The sequence below is a fragment of the Engystomops pustulosus genome, chromosome 6 (genome assembly GCF_040894005.1).
Source record: "Engystomops pustulosus chromosome 6, aEngPut4.maternal, whole genome shotgun sequence".
NCBI lineage: Eukaryota > Metazoa > Chordata > Amphibia > Anura > Leptodactylidae > Engystomops > Engystomops pustulosus.
In genome coordinates, this window is record NC_092416.1 from 132,087,932 (window position 1) to 132,102,090 (window position 14,159).

The window sequence follows — 14,159 nt, forward strand, 5'->3', positions numbered from 1 at the left end:
GCCTTTGTTTTTGTGAACGGTAATTTGCTTCCTAATACTTTGGCAACCAATTAAAACCAAGTCTACATATACATACAATGGTACCCTCTGGTTCGGACATTTTGTTAATAATTTTGGCTGGACGTGATACTGCATAGTGCAGCAGCGGGTTTGGATCTCAGCAAATGAATATGACACACAGCAATTAGTGATGTTTGTTCTGGGGCATCTTCTACGCATACTTTGGCCTACCATTGCCAAAGACAGGGAGTATTTACTTTACAAGAATGAGAGAAATGAAGTGGCACTCACCGATGGTGTAAACCATTTTCTTTATTCATATAACAGGTCACAGGGAGGTACGCAGTGCCGCTGAGCCGACGGGCCGTTTCGCACCATGCGGCGCTTTCTCGGGGCAGTGAACTTACTTTACTTCAAGTGCATATTCTTTGCGTGCAAAAATATCATATGTTATGGGAACAAAACATTTTTTAAAATTTGATGTTGATCCAGGGAGTTATTCTGACTGCCATGTCCAGAAGGAATTTTTCCTGTAGAGTACTGGATAATTGACATGTAGGTTATATTTACCTTCCTGGGGATCCACAGTGTAGGATTTAAAGGTTGGACTTGATGGACCTACCTCTTTTTTTTAATTTATGTGATACTATGATAACTTCAGGTTATGGAACACATTATGCTCACAAATGTCGCCCTACCTTCCATTATTATGACCTGTACTAGCATCATCATGGGTGCCTAAAAAGCTGCTAGTTCGGGTCATTAGACCAATAGTTGGCACAGAATTTGTGCCCATCTATAGAACAAGGACACATTTCAACCATGCTAATATAATAGATAAGAAGTAGCGATGAGCAGGTCAGAACTTTAGGCTTGAGTGAGGGGTTTGGGTACATTACAAGCGAGCCGAACATACTGCCAGATTGGCGGGCCATGCCGTCAGCAAATTGACGCCCATGACTACTAACCATAGCTGTGATTGGCCAGGGGTGTCCTCCCATGGTCAATCACAGGCAGGGCTAATAGGTTGGGGTGTCAGTCTCTAGGCTGCCAATCCAGTAATATGTCCAGGATGCACCCATACTTAAAAAACAATCCCACTCGTCTAGTAAGAAGCAATGGTACCATACACTACCCACTTCCAGTAAGATTCTGTAACAATTACTTATGGCAGAGATCTTGCCAATGATGTTTGATAAGTGTTTTATTAGTAAATGCACAATATGTTATCTAACTGTATCTTACCAACCATCCAACGTTGTTCAATGTTCAAAAGAGACAGATTTGGTCACATTTTAGTCCTTTATTCAAGCTGGAAGAGGGAAGCAGAGTAAGGGAGTAGGTTGTGACCAAAATGTTGCTGCAATATATGATCTGTCTACTTTGAAATTGGGACAATTATACTAGAGATATATTGTTGGATAATGTATCATGCATAGGGCTCACACGCGCACCCGTCCCTAAGGATTTCTATGAGCTCATACATAAACCACAGTTTCCACGGACTTGTGTATGTGCTGAAAAAATGAGAGAAGGTCCCTGAATCTGCGGCTCGGCAATCATTTTCTCCTTTCATCACCACATGACACATGGGCCTCAAACAACCGACAAGGGGTAATGTGCATAAGGGTTTATGTGCTTAAGTCCTCACAGTCTTAAGCGACTGCACAAATGAAGTGGCTGATTTAGCATTATTTGGTATAGTATGTACACTGTATGTAGCACACTTGCTTCTCGCTTTATACCATAAGCTTGCGGTATATTTGACATAAAGGGGCGGATCGCACATTTGCTGGACTGTTTGCCATTTTCAGGATTTGTGCAGATTTGACAGGTATTTAACAAGGGTCTGCGCTGAGATTGTGTCACAGCTGACCGGATTGTGGCGCAGCTGCGTTGGCTTTCATGTGACAGAAATCGGGGGGCGTGCCTTCGGATGAGCCGACTGATTCGGATTGAGTGTGAGATTTAACTTTCAAATTGTGTCGCAAGACAATGCACTTACATGCACCAGGAAGAAGGTGAACTCCGTCGAACTTGAACTGGGAAGCAAAACATGCAGGATATTGGACGTACAATCTTAGTGAATTGCGCAGAATGCTTTATTATTGCACTTTCGGGAAATTCATTGAACCGGGTAAGTAAATGTGCCCCACAGTGGGGAACGGTTTTCCCACCTACAAAGGTGATGACGAAGTACACTTCAACTGTTAGAGACAGAATCTAAAAAGAATCCAGAAAATTACATTATATTATTTTAAAATAATTAATTAGTGCTTTATTGCGTATTTGATATCATAGGAGAATAGAACATAATATTTGGTGCAGAAACAACTTTACACACAGGTTTCCAGGCTGTTGCTGGGCAACATTGAGTTTCAGCTCCCTCCAAAGATTCTGATTGGTTTCAGGTGTGGAGACTGGGTAGACCCATTCAGGACCTTGAAATGCTTCATACAGAGCCACTCCTTAGTTGCCGTGGCTGTGTGTTTTGGGTCATTGTCATACTGGAAGACCCAACCACGAACCATCTTCAATGCTCTTACTGAGAGAAGTAGGTTTTTGTCCAAAATCTTGCGATAAATGGCCCTATCCATCCTCCCTTCAATATGTAGTGGTCCTGTCCCCTTTGCAGAAAACCACCCCAAAAGTATGATGTTTCCATTCCCATGTTTCAAATTTGGGATGGTGTTCTTAGGGTTGTACTCATCCTTCTTCCAAACCGCGCAGGTGGAGTTGATTGTAAAAGTTCTAGTTTGGTTTTATCTGACCACATTACCATCTCAGTGGGAACTTCAGTGGTCAGTGTGGAACTTCAAACAGGCCTGGCATGAGCGGGGGGAGCCTGCATGCTTTTTATCCATGAAAGAATAGTGTCACTAATGGTCATCTTTGAGACTGTGGTCCCAGCTGGTTTCTACAAACTGGTACCTACTAACTCCCTCATACCCGGGCCCTATCAGTCTGAAAAATAAAATCCATAGTCGCCTTTTGGCTTTGTCTCCCTGGCCCTGCAGCTCCGTTTTATCCTTTTCCGGCCTCGGCGCATCACTGTGTTGCGGCGTGTGACGTCATAGTGTTTGGCCCACACAGGCCCTTACACTATGATGTCACACGGCCGCGACACTGAAGCATCTTAGTGATGCACCCAGGCCGGCGAAGAAAGGGGGCATATTCTATAAACTGAGGGTGGCTGACTGTGGACTGGTGGGGGACGACTGCAGACTGGTGGGGGCTGACTGTGGACTGGTTAGGGCTATTATATACTGAGTGGGCACATGTTGGGGCTAGTTATGTACTAAGTGGGCATGTGCAGGGTCTATCTATATATTGAGTGGGCACGGGCAGGGGCTAGCCATAAACTAAGTGGGCATGTGCAGGGGCTATATTTATACTGAGTGGGCACATGCAGTAGAGTATGGTCCTGTCAAAAGTGTCTAGCCCCCATGTGTCAATGCATTGCAGGGCCACATTTAGCAGCACTGACAGAAGTCTATTGGGTATGTCTGTACCAGCTTTGCACATCTAAAGGCTGGATTTTTTGTCCATTCTACTTGGCGGCATAGCTCTAGCGCAGTCAGATTGGTTGGAGCAAGTTTGGGAACAGCATTCTATTCCATTTTCGATCATCTCTCCGCAGGTGGATAGTCCCTGGTGAAGCAAAGCATCTCCATAGTATGATATTGCCACCTCCATGCTTGACAGTGGGGGTGGTGTGTTCAGGGTGATGTGCAGTATTGCCTTTCCTCTATACATAGGGGGGATTTATCATGCCTAGTAAACCAGTTTTATGGCATAAAAGGTGTAAAAATTACATTTCCTGATGAAAGGTGATTTTCACTTTTTGCCCCGCAAATTACTTTTTTGAAAAGTAGGTGTGACTGGACACAGGATGGGCCAGGTTGGGAAAACCAAATCCAAATTACTATTTCAGAGCCAGAATATCTGTGAAAGATATCGCTGAAATCTACACCTGGACTGACCTGGTGTGGATTTCATTCTGTCAAATGATTTCTGCAGCTCCTCGGGAGTGAACTTGAGTTTCTTAGCTGCTTCTTCTTGCCTAGGCTGCCAGTTAGAGAGGATAGCAATGTCTAGGTAGGTTAGCAGTTGTGCCATACTATTTCCATTTAGGGGTGATTGATTAAGCAATAGGACCTTAACTGCAAATATTGCACCGGAAGATGTGTGTAAAGCCCATGCAATAAAGCCCAGTACCTCACCAATACAGACATAACAAATCAGCACAGGTGAAGGAGAGAACTAAATAAAATTTAGCTTTTACCTAAACAGGTCTAAAATGTCCATACCAATCAGTATATACTATGTGGGAGATTTGGCCCAGTAGTGACCGTGGTAGCGGGGTGCTGTGATGCAGTTCAAGACAGTGACACCAAGATACAGTCCAAAACAGGTCTAGCCTGCGTTTATTGCAGCAGGTACAAAATAAAACAGCCTTCACACTCAGGCATTAAATAAACAAAAATCCTACCCGTCAGGGTGCTAACTATACACGTATTCCACTAACTCACCACTATACAAAATCACTTGGCTGCTCCAGGCACAGAGGTCAGGGCTGTGTGCTCTCCAGCCTCCTTTCAGAGAGAGACCACACTCTTAGCTCTGCTGAGCCTCTTTATGGAGACTGATTAGGCTGCTCCCATCACCTGTGTCCAAGGTGCTGGACAACACACCTCAGCACTAAGGCCTTGCGTAATAGCAAAACCTAGGGGAAACATACCGCCCATCCACAGTTAACCCCTTCAGTGTCTCACATACCCTCCCCCTCTGTTTGACCCTGTGGGGGCGAACACTTTTGGCCATCAGACAGTGGGTACGAGACAGGGCATCGGCATTCCCATGCAGCTTTCCTGCTCGATGTTCCACCGTGAATTTGAAATTCTGCAGCATTAGGAACCACCTTGTGACCCTGGCATTCCTCTCTTTGGCCTGACTCATCCAGGTGAGGGGAGAGTGATCGGTCACTAGTGTAAACTGTCGCCCTATCAAGTAGTATCTCAGGGATTCCAGAGCCCATTTTATCGCCAAACACTCCCTCTCAACTATGCTATAGTTCTTTTCAGGAGGTGTGAGCTTGCGGCTCAGGAATGTCACAGGATGTTCCTCACCCTCCACTACTTGGGACAGGACAGCCCCTAGGCCCACGTCAGAAGCGTCAGTCTGCACAATAAAGGTCTTGGTGAAGTTAGGGGTGATCAGTACCGGTCCCTCGCACAAAACCGTCTTAAGTCGCTGAAACGCCCCCTCAGCCTCTTCACTCCACTTTACCATCACCGCCCTGCTACCCTTGGTCAGGTCAGTCAGGGGTGCCGCTATTGTAGCAAAATCGGGGATAAATCGGCGGTAATAGCCCACTATGCCTAGGAAAGCCCTCACTTGCTTCTTGCTCATAGGTCGTGGCCACTGCTGGATCGCCTCCACTTTATTTACTTGGGGTTTGATGACACCTCGCCCAATACGGTACCCCAGGTAACGGGCCTCTTCCAGACCCAGCGCACATTTTTGGGGGTTCGCTGTCAACCCTGCTGCCCTCAGGGAGTCTACCACTGCTTGCACCTTGGCCAGGTGACTCTCCCAATCGTTACTATAGACTATGATGTCATCCAGGTAGGCCGAGGCATATCTCCGGTGAGGTTTTAGCACGAGATCCATTAACCTCTGGAATGTGGCGGGAGCCCCATGTCGCCCAAAGGGGAGTACCACGTACTGAAAAAGCCCATCAGGAGTAACAAAAGCGGTCTTCTCTTTGGCCCGGTCAGTAAGGGGTACCTGCCAATACCCTTTCGTCAGGTCAAGGGTGGAGAAGAATCTAGCCTGTCCAAGTCGTTCTATCAACTCGTCAACCCTGGGCATGGGATAAGAATCAAATTTGGACACCTCGTTCAACTTCCTAAAGTCATTGCAGAACCGTAGGGAACCATCAGGTTTGGGAATCAACACAATAGGACTTGACCAGTCACTTTTAGACTCCTCGATAACCCCCAGGTCTAACATCTGCCTGACTTCTTCGGACATGGCAAGCCAGCGCGCTTCAGGGACCCGGTAGGGTTTTTGGTGTACCCGGATGTGGGGTTCGGTTATGATGTCATGCTTGATGACTGAAGTACGTCCCGGTAACTTAGAGAACACATCCACATTTCGGAGCACAAACTCCTTCGCTTCCTGAACCTGGGCCCTGGAGAGGGACTTCGAGATCCGTACTTCAGGCACCTTGGCATCGGGTACACCTACCTCCGGTGTCCCCTTCTTGGGGACAGACGCTTTTTCTACTCCCACGGCCATCAGGGACTCTCTTTCCCTCCATGGCTTTAGGAGGTTCACGTGGTATATCTGTTCGGGTTTCCTCCTCCCCGGCTGAGATACCTTGTAGGTTACCTCCCCCACTTTCTCCATGACCTCATATGGTCCTTGCCATTTTGCCAAGAACTTGCTCTCAACGGTGGGCACCAGAACTAGCACTCTGTCGCCTGGGTTAAAGGTCCTGAGTCTGGCTGACCTATTGTAGACCCTAGACTGGGCCTCTTGTGCCCTTGTCATGTGCTATGCGGTCCTGCATAAGGGAGACGTGTTCTATCACACTACGGTGGGGGGTCCTCTCCTGTTCCCAGGTCTCCTTGGCTACATCCAAAAGCCCACGTGGGGAACGGCCATATAACAGCTTAAAGGGTGAGAAACCTGTGGAGGACTGGGGAACTTCACGTATGGCAAACATCAAATAGGGCAACAAACAATCCCAGTCCTTCCCATCCTTGCTGACCACCCTCTTTAGCATCCCCTTCAAGGTCTTGTTAAACCTCTCGACCAGGCCATCTGTCTGAGGATGATACACAGAGGTGCGGAGCTGTTTGACCTGCAGTAACTTACACATCTCCTTCATTACCCTAGACATGAATGGGGTACCCTGGTCAGTCAAGATTTCCTTGGGGAGGCCTGTGCGTGAGAATACCTGGAACAGCTCCCTAGCAATATTTTTGGAGGAGGTGTTCCTTAATGGAATCGCCTCGGGATACCGCGTAGCGTAGTCCAGGATAACCAGGATGTATTGGTGCCCCCTTGAGGATTTGACTATGGGGCCAACCAGATCCATTGCAATCCGTTCAAATGGCACCTCTATGATTGGTAGCGGGACCAAAGGACTCCTGAAGTGGGACACCGGGGCAGTAAGTTGACACTCAGGGCAGGAGCTACAATACCGGTTTACCTCCTCCCACACCCCGGGCCAGAAAAATCTCTGCAGGATCCTCTCTCGGGTCTTCTCAGCACCTAAGTGCCCTCCCAGCACATGTTTGTGTGCCAACTCTAGCACCAGCCTACGGTGAGATTGGGGTACTACAAGTTGCTCAACCTCCTCACCCCGTATCTGGTCGACCGTGTACAACAGTTCCCCAACAATCACCATTCGGCGGTATATTTTGTCAGCCCCTGGTATTTGGAGTACCCCATTTATCACCTTAACATTCTCCCGTGCTTTAAACAAGGTAGGGTCCTGTAGCTGTGCAGCCCCAAAATTTTCACAGGAAATCTCAAAGTCCGGCATGTCGGCCACCTCCTCGTGGCCCTCGACCTCACCAGCTAGGACCTCTAGGGGAGAGAATTCATCACATGGGGTCACCCCTACTGCTGGTGTGGGTACATTGGTCTCAAAGGGTTCAGGGGCCAAGGCCGGACACACGTGATGTCCATTATCTGCAACAGCACCTGAGGTGGGTCTTCGTCTCCAGAGGTCCCAAAACACCGGTAGGTCTCTGCCGATAATAGCCTCATGAAACAGGGTCCCCACCACCCCCACTTCATGGGTAATAGTACCACAAGGGGTATGTAGGTTGATGACAGCAGTGGGATATTCGCGAGTGTCCCCATGTATACACAACACTCCCACTTTCCGCCCGCTGTACAGTCCAGGATCAACCAAAGTTCCCTGCACCAGGGTGACCAGACTCCCTGAGTCTAGCAGGGCTTCCACCGTGTGACCACCGATTGTGACCATACACACTTGGGGTTTCAAATCCGTGGCCGACTCGGCTGCCAGAACCGGCCGGGCAAACAGTGACACTCGCCGGGTCTGGTTGCAGTCCATTGGCTCCACTGACAGGGGACAGTTGGCAGCAATATGGCCCATTTCATGGCATTGCCAGCACTGGACACGGCTATGACCTCTGTCACGAGCCTCACTGGGTTTCTGGGTATCCACGCCCCCCAATGAACCCCCGCAGTAGCAGTCTTACCAGATGGTTTGGTGACCCTGACACTGGCACTGCTTCGTGTGGGAGAGGTAAGTAGAAGATCCTCCGTAGCCCGATACCTCTCTACTAGGGACACGAGTTCCTCAGCTTTTGTGGGACCGGCCTGTCCAACCCACCGCTGGAGCCGAGAGGGCAGAGAACGGGTGAACTTGTCGAGAACCACTCTCTCCACCATCTGTGCTGGGGTGCAGTCCTCTGGTTGTAGCCACTTCCGGACAAGATGGACCAGGTCATGCATTTGGGAGCGCGGGGGTAGTTTTTCTGAGTATGCCCACTGGTGGACCCGGCTGGAACGAACTTGAACGGTGACCCCAAGACGAGCCAGAATCTCCGCCTTTAGCTGGGGGTACTCACGGGCCTCCGTTTCACTCAGGTCGTAGTAAGCCTTCTGCGACTCGCCGGTCATGAATGGTGCCAGGACATCTGCCCACTGCTCAGCTGGTAACTCCTCTCGCTCAGCTACTCGCTCGAACACAGTGAGATACGCCTCCACGTCGTCGGTCGCCGTCATTTTTTGTAAAGCCTTTTGTACTGCAGCCCGTGCGGAACGCTGGACAACCGGGTACCCTTGCAAACCAGTATGGGACCCCTCAGTAGTCATCGATTGCGGTGCTGCCATAATGCCAGAAAACTTTTCCATCATCAGCTGGAACATGGCTCGGGACTCTTCCTGCTGCTGGCGGGACCTCTCCTCCTGCAGCTGGAACATGGCTTGCTGCTGGCGGGACCTCTCCTCCTGCTGCTGGAGCATGGCTTGCTGCAGCTGCCGATTAGCCTGGGACTCTTCCTGCTGCTGCTGCCGATTAGCTCTGGCTTCCTCCTCCGATTAGCTCTGGCGGGATCTCTCCTCCTGTTGCTGGAGCATGGCTTTAATAAAGTCCTCCATCTTGGCTTTATCCTGCAATTTGCCTACTGCTTTCAGTAGGATGTAGCAAGCCTTTCAGGTGTATGTCTTTTGAACTGCCCGCAATCCGAAGCACCATATGTGGGAGATTTGGCCCAGTAGAGACCGTGGTAGCGGGGTGCTGTGATGCAGTTCAAGACAGTGATACCAAGATACAGTCCAAAACAGGTCTAGCCTGCGTTTATTGCAGCAGGTACAAAATAAAACAGCCTTCACACTCAGGCATTAAATAAACAAAAATCCTACCCGTCAGGGTGCTAACTATACACGTATTCCACTAACTCACCACTATACAAAATCACTTGGCTGCTCCAGGCACAGAGGTCAGGACTGTGTGCTCTCCAGCCTCCTTTCAGAGAGAGACCACACTCTTAGCTCTGCTGAGCCACTTTATGGAGACTGATTAGGCTGCTCCCATCACCTGTGTCCAAGGTGCTGGACAACACACCTCAGCACTAAGGCCTTGCGTAATAGCAAAACCTAGGGGAAACATACCGCCCATCCACAGTTAACCCCTTCAGTGTCTCACAACACATAGAATAAAATAGATAGCAAACTATACCCGCCATAATGATCCATGTCTCGGATCGCGGGTGCACCCCTGCGCTGCCCGGCTCTGGTCCGGACTCATGGCACGGGTGCCCCCGTGATCCATGTCGTGGGTGCACCCGTGTTCCGCTACCGCTGCTCCCCCAGGTCAGTACTTACCTCTCCCGGCTCCTGATGGCTCCATTGCGGTCCCGTCCAAGCCGCAGGTCTGTCTCTTGACTAGGTCACGCGCTCCCACTGCTAGGGTGCGCACGCGCCTACTCTCCAAGAATTTAAAGGGCCAGCGTCCTCCTTATTGGTGCTGGCATCGCGGCTCTGCTATATAGCCTGGCGACTCCCAGGATCATCTGCCTGGGCAGGTCATGTGATCTTCACTACGTTTGGCTGTAGTCGGTTGGTTGCAGTGCATCCAGTATGGCTAATGTTGTGGTGATGTGCCATTATGGCAGTTACATACATCATTACTATGGTAACTAAGCAGGAAAGTCTGTTACATCATCACTGGGAGCAGCGCATAAGAGTTGAATCAACTATTTCAACTGCATTTTGTGACTAATGACATTGGAGCACATTCACTAAGGGTCCGCACACCGTCTGTGTGAGGAAATAGGATTGAATTCAAGGTAAAACACGGGACCAGACTGAGTCCACCCGACCGAGTATGTCAGAGCATAAAATGCCCTTTGTTATTGTCCTAAGTAAACGAGTCTCCATATGACTTTTAATGCCCTAAAAGAGTCTAAACTAAGGGGTTTCTTGCCTTAAAGAGGACCCGTCACCCGTAAAAAGGGCACTAGGAACTGCTTACTAAAGTCCCCTCGATCCGCGGGTGCATCCGTGACAGTAACCCCCCCCAAATGGCCCCTATTCTTCTTCCACCTCTTCTTCTGTCTTATGCACTTCTTCATGGTGAAGAGACACCTCTGGAGGAGGACAGGGACCGTCAGACGTGGAAATACCGGCCGGAGTGGTACTTGGAAGGCTGGAGACTGGAGTGGCTCTGGGAAAGCCGGAGACTGGAGTGGCTCTTGGAAAGTCAGAGATTGGAGTGGCCCTGGGAAACCCGGAGACTGGAGTGGCTTTTGGAAAGCCGGAACCAAGCGAGCGAAGCCGACCTCGAAGTTGCTGGGGGTCAAGCAGACGTTGAAATGCGGAGACAACTCTGCCTAGTTGTTCTTCCCGAAAAGTGAGCAGGCGGGACTTCTGGGCGACCACTCCGGAAAGATCAGCCAGCAACCAATGAGAATCCTTAGTGGAGTCCCTGGTCTTGGCGGGGTCCATGACTAGATCTTACTGTCACATGTTTCGGGGGACACGGGACTGGAGACACAGAGTTCAGGTGGAAGAGGGAGAAAAAGGAGTCTGAGCCTGGGGTGACAGCAGGAGAACAGCTTGGAAGGATGAGCTGGAACTCACGGCAGGCAAGCAGGAGATGGCACATGGCACAGGCAGACAGGAACAGACAAGCCCACTAGGAAATGCTGGTAACTTGGGAGCATAGGAACGCTGGAGACACAGCAGCGTATGGGAACGCTCGAGACACCAGGAGGATAGGAACGCAGGAGACACCAGGAGGGTAGGAATGCAGGAGACAAAGGAGCGTATGGGAACGCTGGGAACACAGGAGAGTATGGGATTGCTGGAGACACCAGGAGCATAGGAACACTGGCTTTCTCTTCAACAGGAACTGCTTAGGAAAGTGAGGTGTGGAAACCATGGAAGTTCCTTGGAAAATGCTAAACATCTGGCGAGGAAGGAAGGGAGGTGCCGGATTAAAAGGCTGAGCCGGAAAACCGGCGCCAATAATGAGGACGCTGGCCCTTTAAGTCCTGAAGAGTCGGCGCGTGCATCCCCACTCTTAGGGCTAGTCGGAGGGGAAGCAGGCTCATGGAAAGGTAAGACCAAGCCGGGGGTGCCGCGCCACACGGTTGTGCCTGCGATCCGCGTCAAGGATTGCGGGTGAATCTGTGACAGCTGTTATGGAGGCTCTGTGACTTGACTAATGTGGTGCTGTGTGACTTAGCTACTGTGGGGGCAATGTGACTTAGCTCATGTGGGGGCTCTGTTACTATATTGGCCACTGTGGGACCCCTATGGGCTATTGGCCCCATAACATGTTACTATATTTTTTTTACTCTGGAGGGATTGTTACTATATTACTACTGTGGGCTCAATGTTGGCTACAATAGGTAGGCACTTTTACTATATTGGCTACAATATTTGATCACTGTTACTATCTTTTCTATGTGGGGGTCCTGTGACTATATTGGCTACTATGGGGCACTGTTACTATATAGGCTACTGTCCAGGCATTATTATGATATTGTTTACAGGGTTACAGTGTGCTGTATGTGCTGTTTTTACCCATGAGCCCATAATTCTTTTGCATCTCCAATGGACTCTCTGGTTTTCCTTTCCTAAGAGGAGGAGCTACAGGGAGTCTGTCTTAGGCTGGATTCACACGAACATATGGCCACTGGGCCGTAACTGGGCAGGCACACGTCCAGCAGCATGGAGAGGAGGAGGGGTGACCCCTCCCCATAGCGATTCATTGCGCATGGCGCTGTAACACAGGGAAAGTTAGGACATATCTTTTCCCCGTGTACAGAGTGGTACGGTGCCACACGTGTTCAGCAACGTATTGCTCCGCGCAGCCATTGCCAGTCTATGAGGGATGTATGTACGGCCGCAGGCTTGCTGCTGTAGATCTGTTCCCCTATGATCGTGTGAATCTATATCTCCAGCTTAGTCCTGCTGTTTCTATGTAGTAGTCTTGGAAAAATTGGGTATGGCTGCACACCAATAGGCAATCAGGATAGGAAAACGTGGGATTCTTTATTATTCTTGAGATCATAAAAACCACAGCGCCCCGTATGGCCCCTTTTTCAAGTGAAACTTATGGGGAGCACAAAAATTGCTGGTCAAGGGCCACAAAATTCCTCTATGCAGCACTGCAGCCAATCATAAAATGGTGCTGACAATCTACACTCACCGGCCACTTTATTAGGTAGACCTGTCCAACTGCTCGTTAACACTTAATTTCTAATCAGCCAATCACATGGCGGCAACTCAGTGCATTTAGGCATGTAGACATGGTCAAGACAATCTCCTGCAGTTCAAACCGAGCATCAGTATGGGGAAGAAAGGTGATTTGAGTGCCTTTGAACGTGGCATGGTTGTTGGTGCCAGAAGGGCTGGTCTGAGTATTTCAGAAACTGCTGATCTACTGGGATTTTCACGCACAACCATCTCTAGGGTTTACAGAGAATGGTCAGAAAAATAAAAAACATCCAGTGAGTGGCAGTTCTATGGGCGGAAATGCCTTGTTGATGCCAGAGGTCAGAGGAGAATGGGCAGACTGGTTCGAGCTGATAGAAAGGCAACAGTGACTCAAATCGCCACCCGTTACAACCAAGGTAGGCAGAAGAGCATCTCTGAACGCACAGTACGTCGAACTTTGAGGCAGATGGGCTACAGCAGCAGAAGACCACACCGGGTGCCACTCCTTTCAGCTAAGAACAGGAAACTGAGGCTACAATTTACACAAGCTCATCGAAATTGGACAGTAGAAGATTGGAAAAACGTTGCCTGGTCTGATGAGTCTCGATTTCTGCTGCGACATTTGGATGGTAGGGTCAGAATTTGGCGTCAACAACATGAAAGCATGGATCCATCCTGCCTTGTATCAGCGGTTCAGGCTGGTGGTGGTGGTGTCATGGTGTGGGGAATATTTTCTTGTCACTCTTTGGGCCCTTTGGTACCAATTGAGCATCGTTGCAACGCCACAGCCTACCTGAGTATTGTTGCTGACCATGTCCATCCCTTTATGACCACAATGTACCCAACATCTGATGGCTACTTTCAGCAGGATAATGCACCATGTCATAAAGCTGGAATCATCTCACACTGGTTTCTTGAACATGACAATGAGTTCACTGTACTCAAATGGCCTCCACAGTCACCAGATCTCAATCCAATAGAGCATCTTTGGGATGTGGTGGAACGGGAGATTCGCATCATGGATGTGCAGCCGACAAATCTGCGGCAACTGTGTGATGCCATCATGTCAATATGGACCAAAATCTCTGAGGAATGCTTCCAGCACCTTCCAGCACCATCTATGCCACGAAGAATTGAGGCAGTTCTGAAGGCAAAAGGGTCCAACCCGTTACTAGCATGGTGTACCTAATAAAGTGGCCGGTGAGTGTATGTACATAAATAGTTTTTGCAGTTTTTTTTTATAAAATAAAAGTAGTAAATAAATGGCGGTATGTTGAACATCACAGATATAACGAAGTACAAAAAACAAAACAAAATCTGAACGCAGTTTTATTGTTTTTTTTAATTTTTATTAACTGCAAGGTAAAAGCCCCCAAACTATACTAGGAGCAGGGTTATTATTTGAGAGTAGCCGTTAACCTTGAGCAAGTTTGTATCAAACT